A 20,379-nucleotide genomic window follows, 5' to 3' on the forward strand; every position below is an offset into this window, starting at 1 on the left:
TCAAGTTAAAAATCTCCTATACTGCTGCCAAAAACACTGCTATATTTTCCGGCTGAGATTATTTTAACATGAATAGCTGGTTAAACAAAAGCACTGTTACACATTTATTCTAAACAGATATATGGTTTAAATCATTTGAATCGTTCAGACCAGAAGGATCTGGATTTGGCTGCACACTTTAAGCGCTATCTGTCTTAACTGCTCCAACGTTACGGACTCTGAATCGAACTCGGCAATCCTAAAATTAGTCGGCAAATGCATTTACGTGGCTTTCGGTACTCCATGCATCCACGAGGGACCTCCAAGCGACATGATGGAACAGCATTGCACAGTGCACTCAGATGCACTAGAACCAAAACTAAATGAGAATGTTACACTCAACCAAAAATGGTTGAAGCAGCAAGTTGGAATGGAATTCTGTGACTGATTGCCGTTGGTACTCACAACTCAAAACAGTTCTGAAGTTTATCGAAGTAAAATGTTAGGTTAGGTTCGGTCAGGGTAATAAATAATTTGTAGTTATTTTTTCGAGAGAGTAGGTCGGATTAGGTTATCGTAACTAAAATGAGAGTTTGGTAAGTTTAGGTTAGAGTCATTTAAAATACTCTATGACCGTAAAATATATAAATCCTGGCAATATAGCGTTTTTTCACGAGCGATCGGCCAACTTCGGAGAACTTCGGAACTGTTCGGGTGTGTCTCTTATCCCTGTGAAATGTAGGCTTCCTCTACACGCTTGGATCACCGTGTCAGAGAGTAGGAAAATAGGAAGGAGGAAAACTAGAGGATGTCCTGGTACACTCGGTCACTCGGACAACGCCTGCTAAGCCCGGTCGACGCGATTACTTCGGCCAGACTCCTGAAACAACAGCCAGAGAGCATTGTACGCACCTACGTCGATGAATCACCCGATGTTGGTGGTTCTGCTGATATCCATATATGTGCACCAAGTGTTTCCGAGTCCACTGTAATGAAGAGGTTCGCCGTCGCATCGAGGCTTTTCCATGAGTGGGGGGGGGGGGGGAATACGGCCTGACCATACATTTTTTTCCAAACGAAGCTCTCAAACCTTCCGCCCTGGATGTTCGCAAATTTGTCTCTCGTTGTATAGCCTTCATACCACGAAAGAGCTCGCTGTCTCGAAGTGAATTACTGGCATGTGCCAAAATCGTTAATATTTATCAACATAAAAAAAAATTGTGAAATTTGTGATACAAAATTTTATTTAATGTGTTCACTATTTTTGCTTTTCATCTCGCTGAAACGAAGCACGTTATCCTGCGTGACTGGAGGATCGCGGAATCGACCGCCACGTTTCCCCACGTGATGTAGTCTATTCACTATGCTGGAAGCTTCGATGGAGGGAGAAAGGGGAGAGGGTGTGTGATGGCGAGCTGGGCCGAGTGCTTCGGCGTCTGCAATGTCAAAAACGTTGTTTACAAATTATCCAGAGATCTTCGTAGAGTTACCGTTATCTTTGTAAAATTTACAGGTTCTGAGTTCGCTTAGTTTGAAGATGAATCTACAACAATCATCTTGGCATATTATCAAAATATTCAAAAACTTGTTTTACTCCTGCAAAAACACTCACAAATTTCTTCCTCGTGTGTGTTTACTCTCAAAAAAAAATAATTATGAGTAATTTCTACGAAGATCCAGTGAACATAAATTACGAAGAAATGTACGTTTCTTTCAGATGAATTCTTCTTTGGAAAGTTCGTTAATTTACTGTAATCCCCAAGAGTCGGGCCTCAGCGCGCGCGCGGCCAACAAAACCCAACTAGCCGTGACGATAAGAAAACCCCCTCCCCTCCCGGCGGCTACTCACAATCATCTGAGACCTCGGGCCGCGCTGATAACGGAAGCGCTGAACCCCGCTCGACCCCTGACGATACAAATACAGATACTCTGGCCGCGGCAGATGGCCGGCGTAAGCAGCGACGCCCGAGTGCGTGGAGTCGGGAACACGTCGGCAGACGGCGTGGGCATTGCGGAAATATAGCTAACTCTACCGCGATGACGGGTTAGTGAGTATGGATTAGAATTTTCGTCTGCTCAGGGGTGTATCTGTGCTAGTGAGGCGGGATGATAAATGCGACGCTCGCTGGTGCTTCTAACGTGTTGTTGCCTCTAAGACTGGTGGGCGGTCTTCTCGTCATGCGTACATCAACTGTGAGATTCGCGCGGTAACCATAACATTATATGGCGGAGAAATGAAGATAAATGTGTTTTGGAAGTCCTTTGAGTGCTTTCAAGAATTTCTATCGGTTATTTTATACCTAAATATTATTCTAAAAACAGTGAAAACACTGGCTCGTCTAAAAATACAGTTTTTATTACGACATACGGAAAAAGAACAGCTCATCCACCCTCAGAGAATTATTCATTGGTTTTTGTAAACAGTCCCTGTTCGGGTATCTTGAGCAGTTTTCAAATCGCGTGGTTTTTCTTGAAGCTCTGCATCCCGCATGTATGCCCTTAGTAGCATAGTCCTATAAAACTGATCCCACAACGCAGACACTACGCTTCAACCAGTGTTCTGGTTGGCCCGCAGATCTCAGCTGGACTTAAAGCCGCCTCACGCCTTGTCCGTGTTGTAACGCGCGCATGGCAGACTCGATTATAAGCGAGTATTGCGAGCGTCGCGCTTAGGGAAGGAATCGCAGACGTTCTCGGCCTGAAATAAGGAAATATCCACATTTTCCTGTAGCGATTTCGGAAATCATACGTATGCAAAACCAATTAATTAAGAATGGCTGGATCAGAATTTCAACCCAGACACTTTCAAATACGAGTCCACTGGTTATAAATGACACCAACTCACTCGGTTTTCCATTTAGTAAAGCAAGCCAACTCGCTGCTCTGTTGTTATCTGGGAAAGGAAAAAAAAAACTGGAGGGGAGCATCAGGCGCAGGTGCCCATCCCGAAACATAAGTCGTTTGGAGTCTTAGGTGCCACAAGCTATAGAAAATGCAACTGAATCCAAACGATATATAGACACACAACCTAAGATTCTCAGGTACAAAGTCCTAGGAAATAATTCCGTTGCAGCATTAAAAACCGTTTTATGTTACAAATTGGCTTATGTTAGTACATTTAAAATAAACCCAGTTGAAGCGTTGATGTAAGTACATACAACTAAAACACTGTTCCTGTGATGATGTTAGTACATACATACAACTAAAATCCAGTTCCAGTTCAACACTGAAATACAGAAATTGTATCGTTAAGATAAAATCAGGGTTTCCGTCACATGCCGCATCCTGACAAATTCAAACTACTTATGACGTTAATACCTGTTAGAGAAATAAAAGGAAAATCGGGTTGGAGGTACCATATATCAAACGTTCCTGTAACATTATTGAACACCCACACATACATACATACATATATATAATTTGGCTTCTGTGTACAAATTATTTTCTTTTGGTTTCATATATTCCTTGTACACCTTTCACAGAATTGTTCTGCCATCCACTGTGTAAGCAAAAGTACGTACATGAGGTGATCCGGCAGTTTCGTTGAGAGGTCGGTGAGGCGCGGGACTACACCCGCGGTGCAGCTGCGCTCGGGGGCGCTGGGGAGGGAGTTTGCCACGGCGACCTGCCCACCAGGAGGGGGGGGGGGGAAGACAACACATTACGGACACCCGACACCCGACACCGCTGAGCCCGGCCCACGCCCCCATTCGCCCCGCGCGGCCTTCAAGCCAGGGTCAATATTGACCACGCCCGCGGTCCAGCTACCCCGACACGCCGATACAAACAACCCCCGCGCGCCGCGTCTGCGCGCGACAGTTGCGAGGCACGAACTTGTAAGCCAGTCCTGGACAGAGGCGCCCCTGGGCCGTTTACTTTTGAGGGCCTGTAATACATATGTCGAGAGAGGAAGGAACAGCCCCCAGAGACAAAGGACATTCGGAGGCTTTATCCTGACAAATTTGAAAAACACAATCTCTGAAACAACATTTTTAAGCCAACCTGAACTTAAATTTCGATTATCTTTTGCTAATTGGTCTTAAGGAATTTAGATAGTCTTTCCTGACAAATTAAATTCGGGTTAGTTTTTAAACAATAAAATCTTTGAAAGTTTTTTCTAATAATGTATCATTAAACATATCTAATTGCATTGGCATTTCAAATCAACGATAATTAAATAAATAATAGATAACTTTTTAATAATTATAAACATACTTATAATTTATTATGGTATTGATATAACCATGAATTTTTAAAAAAATCTTAATTTAAAATAATAAACACAGATATTCAGGTTTTATAATTATTATGGATTTTAAATATGGCGGACGAGATGTAATTTAAAAAAAAAGGAATCCAAGATTACAGAAACTTCTAGAAAACAAAATGGTGGCATAAAAATGGCGGAATATTGTAGAAAACATAATGGTGAAATCCAAAATGGTATAAAATACTCGATAACAAAAATGCGGGATTCAAGATGGCGAAAGGTTCTCGAAAACAAAAATGGTGGAAAGTTTTAGAAAACGAATTCACGGATGAGATTTCATAATTCAAAGAGGCGGGGAAAAATGGCGGAATTCATCTTAGTGGAATGTTATTAAAAACAAAATGTTGGATGGTTCTATAGAATGGTGGATGTGGTATTATAATTCAAAATGGTCTAGGATTCTAGAAAAAACAAATTAGTGGATGTGATGTCATAATTCAAAATGACGGAATGTTCTAGAAAACAAAATGGCGTATGTGACATAAATAAAAATGACTGATAGTTCCAGAAAACAAAATTGTGGACTCCCAGATAACGGACGTGACGTCATCCAAGATGGTTGCCGTGGCATAAAAATCCAAGATGGCGGATTGACAGCACGGTTCCACAGCCTAAAGCCTGTTGTCAGACGTGACATTTCTACACTACTACTAGCTCACTTTTTTTTGTTCTTTTGCAGTTTGATGAATGACAAATTTCTGTATGAATAAACAGGGCACGATAGATAAAACAGGGCACGCTTCATTTTTTTTGCCCACGTGGTGAACGAGAGCAGTCCATACATGTAATTGATCCTCAAAGTGTTGTTTTAAAAACGGTAACGTTCCTTCCGTACTTGCATATTTTACTACCAGTTCGGACAGCCCTCATACAACTTCCGGGGAAAAGTACGTACGAATATGTAGCCTTCAGGTGAATTCAAACACCGAATAAATCCAAGCTCTTCATATAACGTGCATATTTATCTTTTTTGCAACATAACAAAAAAAATAGCATTAGGTATCTGGCGTGGTTTTTTTTATGAAGATTCAATTATCTGGAACTATGAAAAAGAACTGTTAGTTTATCTAAGAGCTCAGGAGAAGTCCGGATTCGTAGAAGACGGGGGCCGGATAAACCCAGACAAGCGCGGGTTTCGGGTATCCTCCCTTGAAAATTAATAATAATAATTATAAATTCTTAAAAATGCATTTTCTTTTACTGCCTTAGGACCCAAAGTTGTATTTTAAAATCAGAAATTCTTAAATAAAAAGCGTTATTTCTGAAAGGTATATCCTTAGAATACAACTGATTATAATTATTTCCTATTATGTAATCAAAGAGAAGTATGCTCTCTAAATTTTCATACTCAGTGGTCATATATTTTAAGCTATACATTAGATTTTTAACCTGGTTAGTTGCTTTATAAGGATTAGGGTGGGGAAGGCCCCTCTCTGCCCCTCCATGACTCCGATGTAGGAGTTAATGTCCATGACTTACATAGTGTAACCATTACGTCTAATGCTACCGCTCAATGGAATAATTAGTTGTTACCTACCTCTCTGTGCTGGAAAACTTTTCATTTATACCATACCATAAAAACTTAATTAAATATAGTGAAAATGTCATTATTATGCATTAAAATAGGAATCGGAGCAGACAGTTTTCGAATACAAGGTAGCAGGTTCACTGCTAAAAATAACAGTGCAGTCACGGAATGATCAGCTAAGAATTCCTTGTATACTTACTACGAATTGGATCTTCGTAGAAGTTACTTCGGATTTCGACGACTTCCGACTGGGTTCTGTTGTAAACAAGGTGAAAGGTTATACCTACACATAATTTGATGTTCGTGGAAGATACGTCGGATTTCGACGACTTCCGAGTGTAGTGTTTGTTCCGTTGTGAACAGGAAGGCAGGAGGAAGAGTGATATATTTTTTTTGTGGGGACTGGAAATGGTCCTGAAGTTTTTGTTGACAAAACAATATACCTAATGCTTGTGAGTTCGTGTTCGGATTAAGTTAAATAAGTTTCCCGAAAAGTTTACGAATATGTGTGCAAAACCCACGAAGATCCGTGGATGATTTATGATCAGTATTTGTGAAAACAACGAGAGGATTTTTAAAGGTGTACCCTACTATAGGTATATCTTCAGGCTCGGTCTTACATGTTATAAGTTTTTTTTTTAATTTATTTTCTAATAACTACCGTTATTTAAAGAGCTATTTCTGAGATTTTAACAAGATATTACAATGTTTTTACTGTGCTAATATTTTAAAAAAGATATTCACTAGTTTTGTGTAACAGGTGGAAATGTTGCTCTAGGTACTTATATTTGTTACGAACACTTGCACCGTTTACACTTCTTATGTTACATCTTGGGAATGGCTGTTGTTACAGAACAACAGAAGCAAAGGAGGAGCGGTGGCTGCCAGACGGAGAGAAGGGAGACGATGTTTTCAGGTGGGCGAGTAGCGGGGACCCGGCCCAGCGGTGCGTGGCGGCTCCTGGCTGCGGCGCGAGTCGTTGGCACGGCGCTCCAGACGGTCGCCGCTCCCTCGAGGCGCCCTGGGAGCTGCCCCCTCGGCCCTGTTGCCGTCACCCGTCCAGCGATCTCTGGCGGCGGACCCCAGCGGGAGTTCCCGACCAAATAATTACACTCAAGGCCCTGCCCCACTGCCAAAATATTAGTCTCCAACTATATTCGACAATAGAGACGGAGAGGTAGAAATTGGATGGAAAATTGATTCCAATTTTCTTCATTAAAATAATTTTGTACAGATAACCTCAAATACGTTTTAAATCATGATGTCACACCATTTATTTTTTTTGTCTGAGCTATTTGTGCATTTTTTTTAAATTTTTAAACATGCACAAATTTAACTCAAAATAATATTCATAACATAGTGAAATAAGTATTCAGTGATTTTTTTTTAGTTATAGAAACATAATATCCTTTTTAAACATAAAATTCCTTCGCATACGACATTCATATTGTTACGATTTACCGCGGGTTCGTAAAGGATAGCCCAATTAAAGATTGAACATTTAGATTCGTTGTGACAGAAACGGATGTCATTTCCTTTTTCGCTAGACACGATTTTTATTGGCTGATTGCGCCCAACATCCCGCATATTTTATAACCTGTCCTATATACAACATAATTTATGGAAACTCGAGTTATCCATCTTGTCTAACAAACGTGGCTGAGCTCGTGACGTTTTCGGTGACGTCATACTCATAACCCTCCAACTTTACTTGACACGCTATATTGGAAGGTGTTGGAGGCGGATGTTTGACAGTATGACTGGGTCTTTACGAGCGTTGGTCGCTCGGGGGCTACTTCTTGCCTACTTCTTGTATTTTTGTGCTGTTACGAGGCTGCTAGAGACTAGCAGGCTAGCCAGCCCGGCGCGCCAAGGGGGGTTTTTCCACCGCCTCCTGGACACAGGTAAAGCCTGTCCCTTCCCCTTCCCTTCCTCGTACACAACAAGGCCCCTCCATTGGTGGGCTGCTCTCTGACAACCACGCCCATCACGCGGATTCTGGAACATTCTGCGGGTTGTGGGAGCTCCGGCGAGTGAAGCGGCGTAACTAAGGACGCCATTGCTATCGCAGCTGCGAGTGTTAAGTCAAAGAACTTCGAGGACACGACTCTTCGGAGGGCTACAAGATCTTTCCAGTAGTGAAGAGGGTGAGTGAACCTCTTCTTGGCGAGCGACGAGCTTCGTGTGAGAGTACCAAAGCATCTGGAACGGTGTTGCGGAGAGACAGACGTGTGTTTGGACCGGGGTTGTGGTAAGAGACCAACAGTAGAGAGTGCCAATGTCGAGCCGAGCTCCAGTTGTAAGAAAAAAAGGGGACTTATTAAAGTATGTTTATTTTATGAACAGACGTTCAGATTGTCGTAATTTAGGAAATATGTAGATATTTGTTTATAAATAAAACTCAAATTAATTTGTTTATTTGAGCTATCCTTTCCGGACCTGTATTTCCCACACTTGTAACAGTACATTACATCGGCCAGAGAACTATTAATTAACTTCGTTCAGTGTCGTCAAGGGAAAGACACTTTATATTTATTTTCCTATTTTCAATCCATAAAAATTAAATCAAATAAACCTACCACCATTCTCTCGTATTAGAAAACTTGAAGGATATAGTTGAGGATGTATGTAGATGGTGAGATCTGTCTACGTTGGTCTCGTGCTAATGATGGTATGGGCACCAAATTGATTTCTTCTTAACATTATTTACTCATCATCACAGTAGTCTACGCCAGCGAACAGATATATGTATAATTTATTTTACCCCTCTTAGCCTTAAGTCTTTCCGGGATAGCCTTGTCCTATCTTAGGTTTCTGCTCGTGAATTAGTTATCTCTAAGTTCACGTATACGGTGGGCAGTTTTTCTAGCAACTGCAGTGGTTCTAACCCGAGGCACCTGGTCGACACCTGTAATGGCACTTAACCCAACTCCACCTAGGCCCAAATTAACTAATTAAAGTCTACAGTTAAGATAATAGGGGAGTTAATCATGGTATCAATGGCTGCCGTGGCTGGCTACTTCCTTCCTGGCACACCATGTATGCTACCACTCCTGCATGTCTAAAACCCTGCATGATTCGGACTGAGACGCACTTATTGTCTTCGCTACCTAGGCTCTTCTCAAATAAACTTATTTTTAAGTTAGGTATGGATTAATTTTAAAAAAAAATGTCTGTAAAGTACCCAAGTCGCTCACTGCGTCGGCCCGTCAGGAGAATGGGGATTCTTTTTAGGCCTGCTCCCAGCATCGGGACATCGGAGCGTCGGAGCAAGAAACGGCGCTTTCTCGAGGTACTCGCGCAAACTGACAGGAACCACTGCTGTCGTGTGGCCTCCCTGTGGCTCGCGGACCGCTCGCTTGCCGGTCTGCGCGGGGCCCCGTCTCTTATGAAGTCTATTTATGCATATTATATTACAGTTGAAAACTCTTAATGTGTATATTACGATGACAATGAAAATTTTTTCTAAAAGTTAATTTAATTTTTTTTCAAAGCCTTTTTTTTTTACATAGAAAATATTTTTTAACGTAGTATTTCAGTGTATCTTATATAGTCTATTTATGCATATTATATTACAGTTGAAAACTCTTAATATGTAATTATATTACTATGTTTAATTTTAATATTTTTTTGTATCGCCATTTTATATTCTGCCATTTAAATTTTTTTTAAATTCTGATAACGGATTCGTAATCAGTGACACGAAAACCCCCCTGATACAAAATTTCAGATCGTTCCCTTAACTTTTCGACTTTTGGCCGCATAATGTGGCCTTCGGCCGCACTGTGCGGCGCCGCGGTGACAAGCACCCGAGGTTGTTAGAGTTCACTGGTCCGTGTTGCTGTGTGTTGCCTGTTCGTAATAACAGGGCTGTCCCCGCCTATCCATCCACACGTACGGTGTGTGCGCAGAGCTTCACAACAAACCATGCCATTTAAAAACTGATACAGAGAGATTTGTCTACGAATAGCGTTTTGAATGCGCTGGGAGCATATGAGCAGTACTGTTTCCGTGTTTAATTTTTAAACTTTTTTTTTTGAAGAGTGGCGACCTTTCATTTCCAGGATGAACTATACGTCCCATCCCCGCGCTGAAAGATATCAAGATGTCAGCTCCCCACAGTAGTTCTGCTTGGGTTATTATAGCATCTGTTTCAGTAACAAAATAGCTCTAATATAGGCCTCAACTTATCCACTATTTCTTGCAGAAAGATGGAATAATCTACTCAGTCTTGACAAAGATTTATTTGATACACATTCGTGCTTTAAATAAATCATGTCAAACAAATTACTAACGAGTAAAACATAAAAAAAAGTAGTTAACCGGCACAATCAAGCACTTTTTTTTCCGTAAGAGGAAAACGTGGTGGACGTGTTTTCAATTTATTTTTTCGTGGCGAACCTGCAGTTCTTCGGTCCAATTCTTACTCATGCCGTATAGGTTGTGAATACAGAAATTTCTGTTTCTACATCAACCATACTTTTTCCTGAGTGTACACTGAATTTTTTTTTTTTTGTAAATTGAACATAAATATTCGTGAAATATTACAGATATTTCTAAATTTGTACATCTACATAAAAACAATTGTATCACTACAGAATAGTGTTCGCAATACCTAATACTGAGTTCGGATTCTTGCCCGCGCATGTATGCTCTGTGTTGTCCCAGTACCTCCTGAATAGCTTTCTAATAATAACTGTGTATGTTAATAAGCATAACCTAACAAAATAAAGTCAGATGATTGAATATTCGATTTTTTTTCCCATTGGTTTAAAAATATTGTGCGTGAACGAAACGTTAGTTAAAATATAAAATCATGCACTAATTTTCGAAATACCTAAATACTCAGTATTATCTCGTAAAACGCATTTTATGTATGCAAAAATAACCATAGCAATGTGTTGTACGAAGTTAGAATTTTTTTTTCTTTGCTGTAGTACACAATATTTCATGGCAACTGGACTGCAAAGGAATCTTTTGCATACCTATAGGTAGGCCTGACATAAAAATATTTCCCTGGATGTGGGAGCTCGTGTTCACCGTGGAAACTGCTTTTCCTCCTCCGGCCAAATTAGCTCCCCGCGGGGCTCGTCGACTCCGGCTAGCGTGCGTCACGCGTCACGCGACACGCGGATGACTGGTCCGTCAAGGGCGCCCCTCTCCTCCCGCGGACACACCGCTGGACGGACTTGCGTGCATACTGTTCGCTAGCGACGGGGCTGGACCATGGCAGAAGCCTGTAAGGAGTCACAGTCAAGTTTACGGACTTCCTTCTAGCAACGCATTTCAAGCAAACCAAGGGTTCTTCGTTGTCAAAATAATAATAATAATAACATTATCTTCGTGGAAATCACGAAGGATTACGTCTCTCGAGTTCTGCGTTCCGTTGTAACTAGGGTAAACATACCTACACGTGAAAGTTATGATAGTGTTTTCGATCAAGATTTAAGGGGCCCGCCTGGTCAGGAGTGTATCTGTGTCAGTGAGGCGGGATGATGAGTGCGAAGCTCGCTGGTGCTTCTAGCGTGTTGTCGCCTCTAAGACTGGCGGGCAGTCTTCTAGTCGTGCGCACATCAACTGTGAGATTCGCGTGGTAACCATAACATTATATGGCGGAGGAATTAAGATAAAGGTGTTTCGGAAGTCCCTTGAGTGCTTTCAAGAATTTATATAGGTTATTTTATACCTAAATATTATTCTGAAAACATTGGCTAATCTAAAAAAAAATACAGTTTTTATTACAAAATACGGAAAAAGAACAACTCATACACGCTCAAAGACTTCATTGCTTTTTGTAAACAGTCCCTTTTCAGATATCTTGAACAGTTTTCAAATCGCGTGGTGTCTTCTGAAGCTCTGCACACCGTATGTGTGTCAGGGTAGGCGGCCCCTTTAACAGGTTTGAAAGTCTTCTTTATAATTCAAAGATGATTTATGTTCATGTTCATGTTGGAGGTAAATAAGCTCAGAACCCGCAAATAACTGAAGGTATACGATAAATTTACCAATTTATCTGGACAATATTTATCCAGTGTCAGTCCACTTCCATACTGCAGAATGCAATGGAAAACAACCGCTAAGTCACTCTTCCATGACAAATCAGAAGTGCTGCGACTTCGACACTGCGGCGTTATCATCGAATAAACGTAGATGGGTTGAACAGCAAGTAAAAGGGATTAACTGAACCAACAAAATTTCCACTGAAATCAAATTCTTATTTAAATTTTTTTTGGCATATTTCATTGCTATTTACAGTGTATGTATATACTTGTAATTGTTGTCAGCCCACTGTATTCGCCTGCGCAGTGATATTTTGCCCTGACTTTTTACTTCCACGGAATTATGTGTGCGATCATATTTGATAATCTGATTTTGGGTGGTTTTATGTATGTATGCGAGTTCATATTTTTTTTTATCCGTTATTGAGGTTTATATATAACATACAGTGTGACTACAGCAGTGGTGTATGTTAAAATAATTTTTAAATCAATCTTTCCCATTAAGATAATCATTCAATTATATTTGTATAAGTTACTGGTTCACAACAGAATCTGGCTAAAAGGCTTCAGATATACCTTCTAGTGAGCAAGCACTTGAACTGGGCAGGAGGGACAGGGTTAGAAAGCATGGCCGATAGGCATGTGCAGAGCTATGACTAAGCGAATAAATTAAAGCTCTTTTCAATATTCGATTTGACTTCGCTAGGAAATTTGCAATTCGTTTTATTTGAAACTTCGGTTGTGATGCAAAACTTCGCGTCTAATGTGAACCTAGGAATTTTTTACGAAACTAACACATGGAAGCGTAAGATTCGGTCATGAAAATTTCTTTTTTATGTTTTATATGTTTTGCACGAATGAAGTTAGTTACTTAAAAAAATCAAACTTAGCACTCAAGTTTGCTTCTGTGAATGCTCAATATATATTAATATTATGCATGGTTTGTTTATAAGTATTATACCTATACTTATAGGGTGAAATTGGTTAAAATCTTAGTTTAATATTACAAACGTTAAATTATTATTATTTTCACTTCAATCAGTATTTTATAAAATAAGTGTAATGCTGCTTTGCTGAGAATAATATTCGCGATTTGTTTTGACTTCGCGAATATTTCAAACATTCGATTTGATATTCGCTTCTCATCATAAAATGAGTATCCACACTGGCCTAATGGCCGAAGCAAAGTCGCAAACCATTCGCGTGTCGGGTGCACCTGTTCGCGCGCCCAGTGTTCGGGTGCACTTCGTTGTTCCTCGCGGGCGGTTCAAAAGGGGCGACGGAAGACTGCCATAATGGAAAACTACCATAATGACAGAATTCAGCCTGGCCTCTTCAAAAAAGGCGGAAAAGTACCATAACGGAAAACTGCCATAACGAGACAGAATTCGGCCATATTTATTTATACACTCCATGCAATGAGTGCAACTACCTACTTTTCTCTCGAAGTAGCGTATAAAATACGTCGCTAGGTAGCGCTGTTAACCTCCTAGCTGTTTCTTAGGTTAACTTAAAAGGCTACAGATAGCACTTCTGGCGGTGATTTTCTGTTGTTCGTTATAAATCAACTCAACAGATCGCGCACTAGTAGAAACAAATTATTCCAAAAATGGGTTACAGGAAACAGCACTTTATACTTATAAAAACGATCCTTAAATAAATATGGTAATTTTCCATTATTGCAATATTACGCCTGTTTTGACGGGGGCAACGGAAGACTGCCAACTGGAAAACTACCATAATCAAAGTATTCCGCCTGGGGGCGACCTAAAAGTGCCATAATGGAAAACTACCATAATTTAAAACGCAGCCATACAGTCCGAATACTCGAACGACATGAGTATGTCTGTTATCTTAAAAAGAATTTTTAGAAATAAGCAGCATATAAAGTCTTGTGAATCTAATTCATGTGTTAACTCCAGGTCACAGGTTGAAATGAAATGCAATCTAGTGACCGAAAATCACAATTCCCTGACAACCGACGGGTAAGTAACTAAAATATTGCATGATTTATACCATATGTTTAAACACCACGACAGATTGTCACAATCAGGTTTATAGCCATCTATAGTACTGAGGTGGCAATTCAATTGATTTTATTTTACAAGTCTATCAAAAGAACAATAAAACAAACTTAAGCATGAATGATTTCACAGAAAAATATTTTTACGTTACTACATCATTAATAATACACAAATGATGTTTCTGATGGGCTGTTTGGGGTTCAATATTCGTGGGCTGACTTCACTACGACCTTACTTCTTAATGGCTGTGGTGTTGTTTTTGTCGTGTCGGGGCTGTCACATGATATTTGTGATTCCAGCATGTTTTTAGCATGTGCTGAGAAAACCACTTTAAGAGAATTTTAACTTATAGATCTAAAAGAAACAATTGCCATTAAGAATAGATAAAAACAATCACAACATTTTCAACCTGAGAACTGTGAACACGGATTATTTGTTATACTTTACTTGAGAACGAGTCACGTTTGCTGTTTGTTTTATTAAGTAGTTGTGAAATTAGGCCTATATTTTAACTACGTCAATGACTACGAAATCTTTTAGAAATACTCAAATGAGCTGGTTAAGAACATAATAAAATGCTTGCAAAGGATTAGGATTATTAGGAGATGAACTTTGGTAAAATACTTTTTCAGACACAGCTATTTCTGAGTCAGCAACAAAATTTAAAGACTTATTTGTTACCATTCTAATATTTTGTTATCCAGTGAGCCAACCAAATTACGGAAAAAATTGTAATAATTTGTGTAAGGGCATATTAAATAAAATTCTAAACGATATGCAATGCAATACAATGATAAAATATACTATGAAAGACATTGATAGAGGATAAAATTCATAAGATAACGCAAAAATCTCTTACAGATTTCGGACTCCCGGCACCGATTTGCGTTAATAGTAATAATCTGGACCCTCGATAAAAAGTTTTGTGGAGACTATATGATTGAAATGAATTAAATAAATATGTTTCCAAATATGAACCCACGTTATTAAGTGATCAACTTTTCGCTAATTCTGTTTTAAAAGGGGTTTTCACTGACGAAGGCAAAACTTGTTATTAGATGTTTCAGGTGGTACTGGCAAGACTTTTGTGACCAATTAAATATTAGCGAAAGTTAGTTCAATAGCCATAGTCGTTGTATTGTCAGGTATTGCTGCAACACTATTGACAGGAGGAAGAACGGCTCATTCCACTTTTAAACTACCCCTTAAAGTATTACTTGAAAAATACAGTGTGTAAAAATGGCTAATTGGGCAAGGTATTGCAAGATGCAACCCTAATAATATGATATGAGTGCACGATGACTCATAGAGATCACGTAGCAACCTTAGACACAACTCTCAGAGACATAAGAAGCTCAAATAAAGTTATGGGTGGAATTACTTTGATTTATTCTGGTGATTTCCGACATACATTGCCTGTAATAGTTAGGAAAACTAGAGCAGATATTATTAAATCTTGCTTAAATTCTTCCCCATTATGGAAGTCTGTTGAATCTTAGAAGCTGAATACCAACATTAGGAGTCACTTAGGTGGAGGAAGCATAGATTTCCTAATAAAGGTCCTTTTGATTGGTGACGGGAAAATTACCTCAATCAGGCAAAAAAAAATTGCCATTGACCTTTGTGAGTTCGTGACTAACATTGAAGAACTTATCTCTAAAGTGTATCCGGATGTGACCAATATCCATGAAAAAAAAATTATAAATGGACGTGTGAGAGGTAAATTTTAGCTGCCAGGAGTACAATCGTTGACGCCATTAACGACAAAATAATGTCTAAAATACCAGGCGACATCGTATATTACCTTGTCATTTATACCGTCATGGATCAAGAAGACGTCGTACATTAACACAAAAATTTTTTTTTCATTGAATCCATGTAGGCTACCCCCAAATTCATTGAAAATAAAAATTGTCATTCCAATTATTTTATTACGTAAACTTATACCACCAAATTTATGTAACGGAACAAGACTTCAAGTGAAATTTCTTAGAAACAATGTCACAGTAGCTATAGTTTCGATTGGGTCAGCAGTTGGGCAAGCGGTACTAATACCTCGCATTCCAACGATACCCTAAAATTTACCATTTAGTTTTAAAAGGTTACAATTTCGTGTAAAAATATCGTTTGCAGTCTCTACAAAAAAAAGAGCAGGAACACACTTTTAAGATTTTTGGAATAGATGTGAGAGAACAGTTTTTTTTTTCCCACGGACAATTTATTATATTTTCCCTTGTGTAGATCAGGTTGCGGAGAAAACCAGTATATACCAATACCACACGAAAGCATGACTAAAAATATTGTATATTCTATATTAATCCGATTTCATTTAAATAATTTAGTATGTGTAATATATTTGTGTTCAGTTAGTATATAAATTTTATGTAAAAAATGTAAAATAATTTGATAAAGAAAAGTTTACATATTGTTACGAACGTGACATTGGCCGGGACATGTGCAGGTGCAGAGCTGGCTGGCGACTGCCGCAATATGATATGTGCCGCGCGCGCCTGGAAGATAACAAGGATTGTCGCTTTCCCCCCTCCTTCCCTCCACTCCCCGCGCGGCGCCCTGCCTTTGACATGTAACTGACACCGGACAGCTGGGAGTTGCGCGAGCCGCCGACACGTGTTTTCGAGAGAATTCTGCCGTCGGGACGGCTCGCGATGACGCGACAGGCCCCGGCCGCTCTCGTGAGTTCTGGAATTGCGCCGGGGCCTATATATATGCCCGAGGACGTCAGGGCGAGAGTCAGTGGAGTTCAGAGAGAGAGAGTTCAGGCGGGAGCCTTCCCGCAGCGGAGCTTCCGGGGCGATAGTGCCGCGGGTGCGGCAGAGTGGCGAAGTCCTTGGACGAAGGTTCCAGGGCAGGGAGTGAGTGAGTTCAGTGGAGTCGGGAGTTTTCCCGCGGCGGAGTTTCCGGGCGATAGAGTTGCGGGCGCGGCGGAGTCCCGGGCGAAGTTGCGAGCGTGGAGTCGAGCGGATCCTCGGCCAAGGGGAAGTGCGTCGGCGACGACGGAGTGCGGCGATGGAGTCCCGCGGCGGAGACCCACGAGGAGTGTTGCGGCGAGAGTTGCACCAGAGGTGCGGCCCAGCGAGGCGTGTGGATTGTGCGGAACGAGTGACTGGGGAATTGACATTTCTTTAAGTGTAATTAATTATTTGCCAATTTAGAAGATTATTTGTAAGTGACTTAAGTAGTGGTAATAAATAAAACTGTGTGTGTGATAAAAATCTTTAATTGGGCTATCCTTTACGAACCCGCAGTAAATCGTAACAATATTTATGTCATTCATAAAAAATGTATTATAAATAAATAACGGCCAAAAAACAGAGAATCGGGTACTTACAGCTAGTTTACAAATATCTGTAATTTTACATGAATATTTATGTTCCATTTACAAAATAAATACAGTGTAAATGTTGGTTTTGTAAAATGGTGGCAGTGAAGCCGGAACGGGCCACGGAACGCGCGGGCGGGCGTATCCCGCGGACGCCCGTACACGTCCACCCGCCGGCGGGGTTGACTGATACGAGCCGTGGTTCGCGACCCGCACCAGCGGGCGTCAGGCATACCGTGGCCGGGACCTGGCGAGGCTCGGTGGACACCTGCCAGCGGGTATTCTCGCTGCCCTCCTCCGCGTCGCGTGGCCTCGACCCTCCTGCGACACGTCCGCATCAGTGGTTCCTGGATGCCTTAGGGCACTGTCACGCTGCCAAATGTTTGTCTCCAATATATCTGGCGGGGTGGCATCAGACGGGATCATGGCTTCAAATTTTCTTCATTTGGACAGATAACCTCAAATATGTTTTAAATCATGTCACACTATCAAAGTTTTTTTGACGTGACAACGTCTAATAAATCGATGAAAGCCGGCTGCACGCACGAAAAAGTGTCCCGTTACGCACATTGTTCCGTTACGCTGTGTCCCATTACGCTGTGTCCCGTTACGCTCATTGTTCCGTTGCGCAGTGTCCCGTTACGCTGTGTCCCGTTACGCTGTCGCCAAGTGCAGTAATAATAGGTTATGTTACAATTGACTAAAAAATTATGGTGATTCATATAATTGATGATATATATTTGATTACAGTTTATTTATATGAAAACTTGTTCATAACTATATTTAAACTTTATAGCTAAACGCCAGTTTTTAAAATTAATTACAAGTCATCTACACGTGAACTGTTTCGTCGAAATTAATTAATATAAATAATGTTAACATGAATTTCGTATGCGAAATAATTTTACGTGTAAAAATAATATAGCCTATTATATATCTAAAACTTAAAAATTTCGCTGACGATTTATTTCATTGTGTAACGAAGCTGCAAACATAGTTTCTCTATGACAAGAGACTTGATTTGTATAGAAAAAACTTCCATAAAGAAAATTTTTCCAAAAACCTGTCCTCCACCCCCCCCCCCCCCCCCCCCCCCAGCTACTTTTGACCTGGCTGTAGACGCTTTAGTATGAAACCGTCATTTCTTGAAGAAACGAATCGTCTGTCGCCTATACACGTTTGGTCTCTGACCGGCATTCGGGAGAACGTTGAAATAACAGCCGTCAATCATCGAGGAATCAGACGAACAGAGTTGACATTATAGCGCAATGTTGAGGGTGTATAGAAGAAGTTCAATGGTGTAAACATCCATTCTGATAATCATCGCCTTCTAAACTGATCGAAGTATCTTGCTGGAGTATTGTAACGACATGCAAAAAGATTGTCAGAAGTGGGATTCGAACCCACGCCCACAGAAGTGGACTGCGACCTGAACGCAGCGCCATAGACCGCTCGGCCATCCTGACGTTGATTTCATTAATTCTATAACGTAAGGAGCAGTTTATGTCATATCGGTTAAAACACATTTTTAACACTATTCGAACCACCGTGTTTCGATTTTGTTTTAGTTGTATTCATCACAATATCCAAAATTAATCATATAAAGGTTTTTAATAAAGTACAAGCATAGTGCACCATATCAAATTTTTAGTAATAATAATAATGGGTAAACTTTAAATTAAACTTCGAATTGATTTTGGCCCGAAATTGTAATTTTTTTCCCGTAATAAATATCTAAGTAATTTAAGGAAAAGTTGGGAATGCTCTTCTAAACAATTTATATTTTGTGACATAGTGCATTGCACCTCCGAGGTACACACACACACACATATGTATGTATCGATCCCCGTGGCTGTCAGTTGATACAAATAGTTTTCGGTTGTACATTTGCGTCCTTGTGTCATTTAGGGGGACTTACTACATTATTGCACGAAAAAAATTATGACGCCGACATGGGAAAATAGGGGAATTGCAGTATGTTGTTCAGCAAGGTGTTTAGTATCAATGACAAAATTTTCAGATTTACCTTATTTTTTTCGAACTTTCTTTAAATATTAACCTAAAATTCCTGGGCTACTAGGGGTAAACAGCAGAAACAATAATGTCGGTATCCAATATGGCGGCCTCCATCGGATCAGATAAAACCATGATGGTGAATGTGTCGTTATCCAAGATGGCGGCCTCCAGCAGACGAAAACCAAATGGCGAACATGGTGTTAAAATCGAAAAAATGACTGAAATAAAATACATGATGGCGGACATGTTATAAGAATTCAATATGACATCCATAACGAAAATTGCAACGTTCTATAATCCAATATGGTGGCCGTAAAAAATGTGCAACAGTGACGTCATACACATCCATGATGGCGGGCGTAACGAAAACTGCAACATTAGTGAACGGGGCGCTCGATTTTAAGATGTCGGATACAAGATGGCGGATACAAGATAGTGGCTCCAAAATGGCCACCGAGGTCAAGGTCAAGGACATCCAAGATGGCTGACGTTACGTCAAAATCCAATATGGCGGACCCAGGCATGGGCACCACAAGCCTAAGCCTGGGCCCGGAGGAACTATTATACACTACTAGTGACCAGTGAAGTAAAAAAAGAGCTGATTATTTCCGGGAGTTATTTAGAGTTAAATATTTGAATTAACGAGAATGCCATTAAATCTTCAGTCCCGACTACAGACCTGATACCGCACATTCAACTAAAAGGCCGTACATTTGAACACACGCCTTGAAACATTATTTTAATCATTTTCTCTTGTGTCTTACAAGAGTTAACATGCAGGTCGGCCCTTTCTGGACAAGCACGTGTTGCCTGAATTGTGGCAGTTAGAGTTGATGCTTGCAGTGAGTGGGGCCGACCTCAATCCTTTGTTAAAACACGCTGGGCACAGGGGGAATCCTCGGGTAGTTTGGAAAGGCTGTTGGAGAGAACACGTTGGCGGCCTCGCAGGTGAAGGCTGCAGCCACAACCCCGTGTAGCCCGTGTAGCCCGCACGGCGGCGCGTGTTGACTCGGGCGCTCGTCGCGCGGTGCCGCGCTACCAGTGTTACGGTCACCTCCTGCCCGCCCCGCTCCCCTCCTCCCCTACTGCAGGAGTCCCCGCAGGCGACCGTACCCCTTGGGAAAATGTTTGCAGAGGGGCTCGCCTCTAAAAGCATAACACACACGCGCACCAACTTGTTTTTAATGTCGTTTGTCGGAGGGGGATTATTTGGCCAAGCAGGG

The 20,379-nt window shown here is 40.7% G+C and overlaps 1 protein-coding gene and 1 non-coding gene across 2 annotated transcripts in view; both read right to left on the reverse strand.

Annotated features, from left to right (window-relative positions):
* Positions 1-20,379, reverse strand: part of LOC134530729 (paired box protein Pax-1) — a 144,811-nt gene that overhangs the window by 96,845 nt on the left and 27,587 nt on the right. The gene's annotated exons all lie outside the window — the stretch shown is intronic.
* Trnal-cag (transfer RNA leucine (anticodon CAG)) lies at positions 18,523-18,606 on the reverse strand. Its single transcript has one exon. It is a non-coding gene; the product is annotated as a tRNA-Leu (tRNA).

Source organism: Bacillus rossius, chromosome 3, assembly GCF_032445375.1.
Source record: "Bacillus rossius redtenbacheri isolate Brsri chromosome 3, Brsri_v3, whole genome shotgun sequence".
NCBI classification, from domain to species: Eukaryota; Metazoa; Arthropoda; class Insecta; order Phasmatodea; family Bacillidae; genus Bacillus; species Bacillus rossius.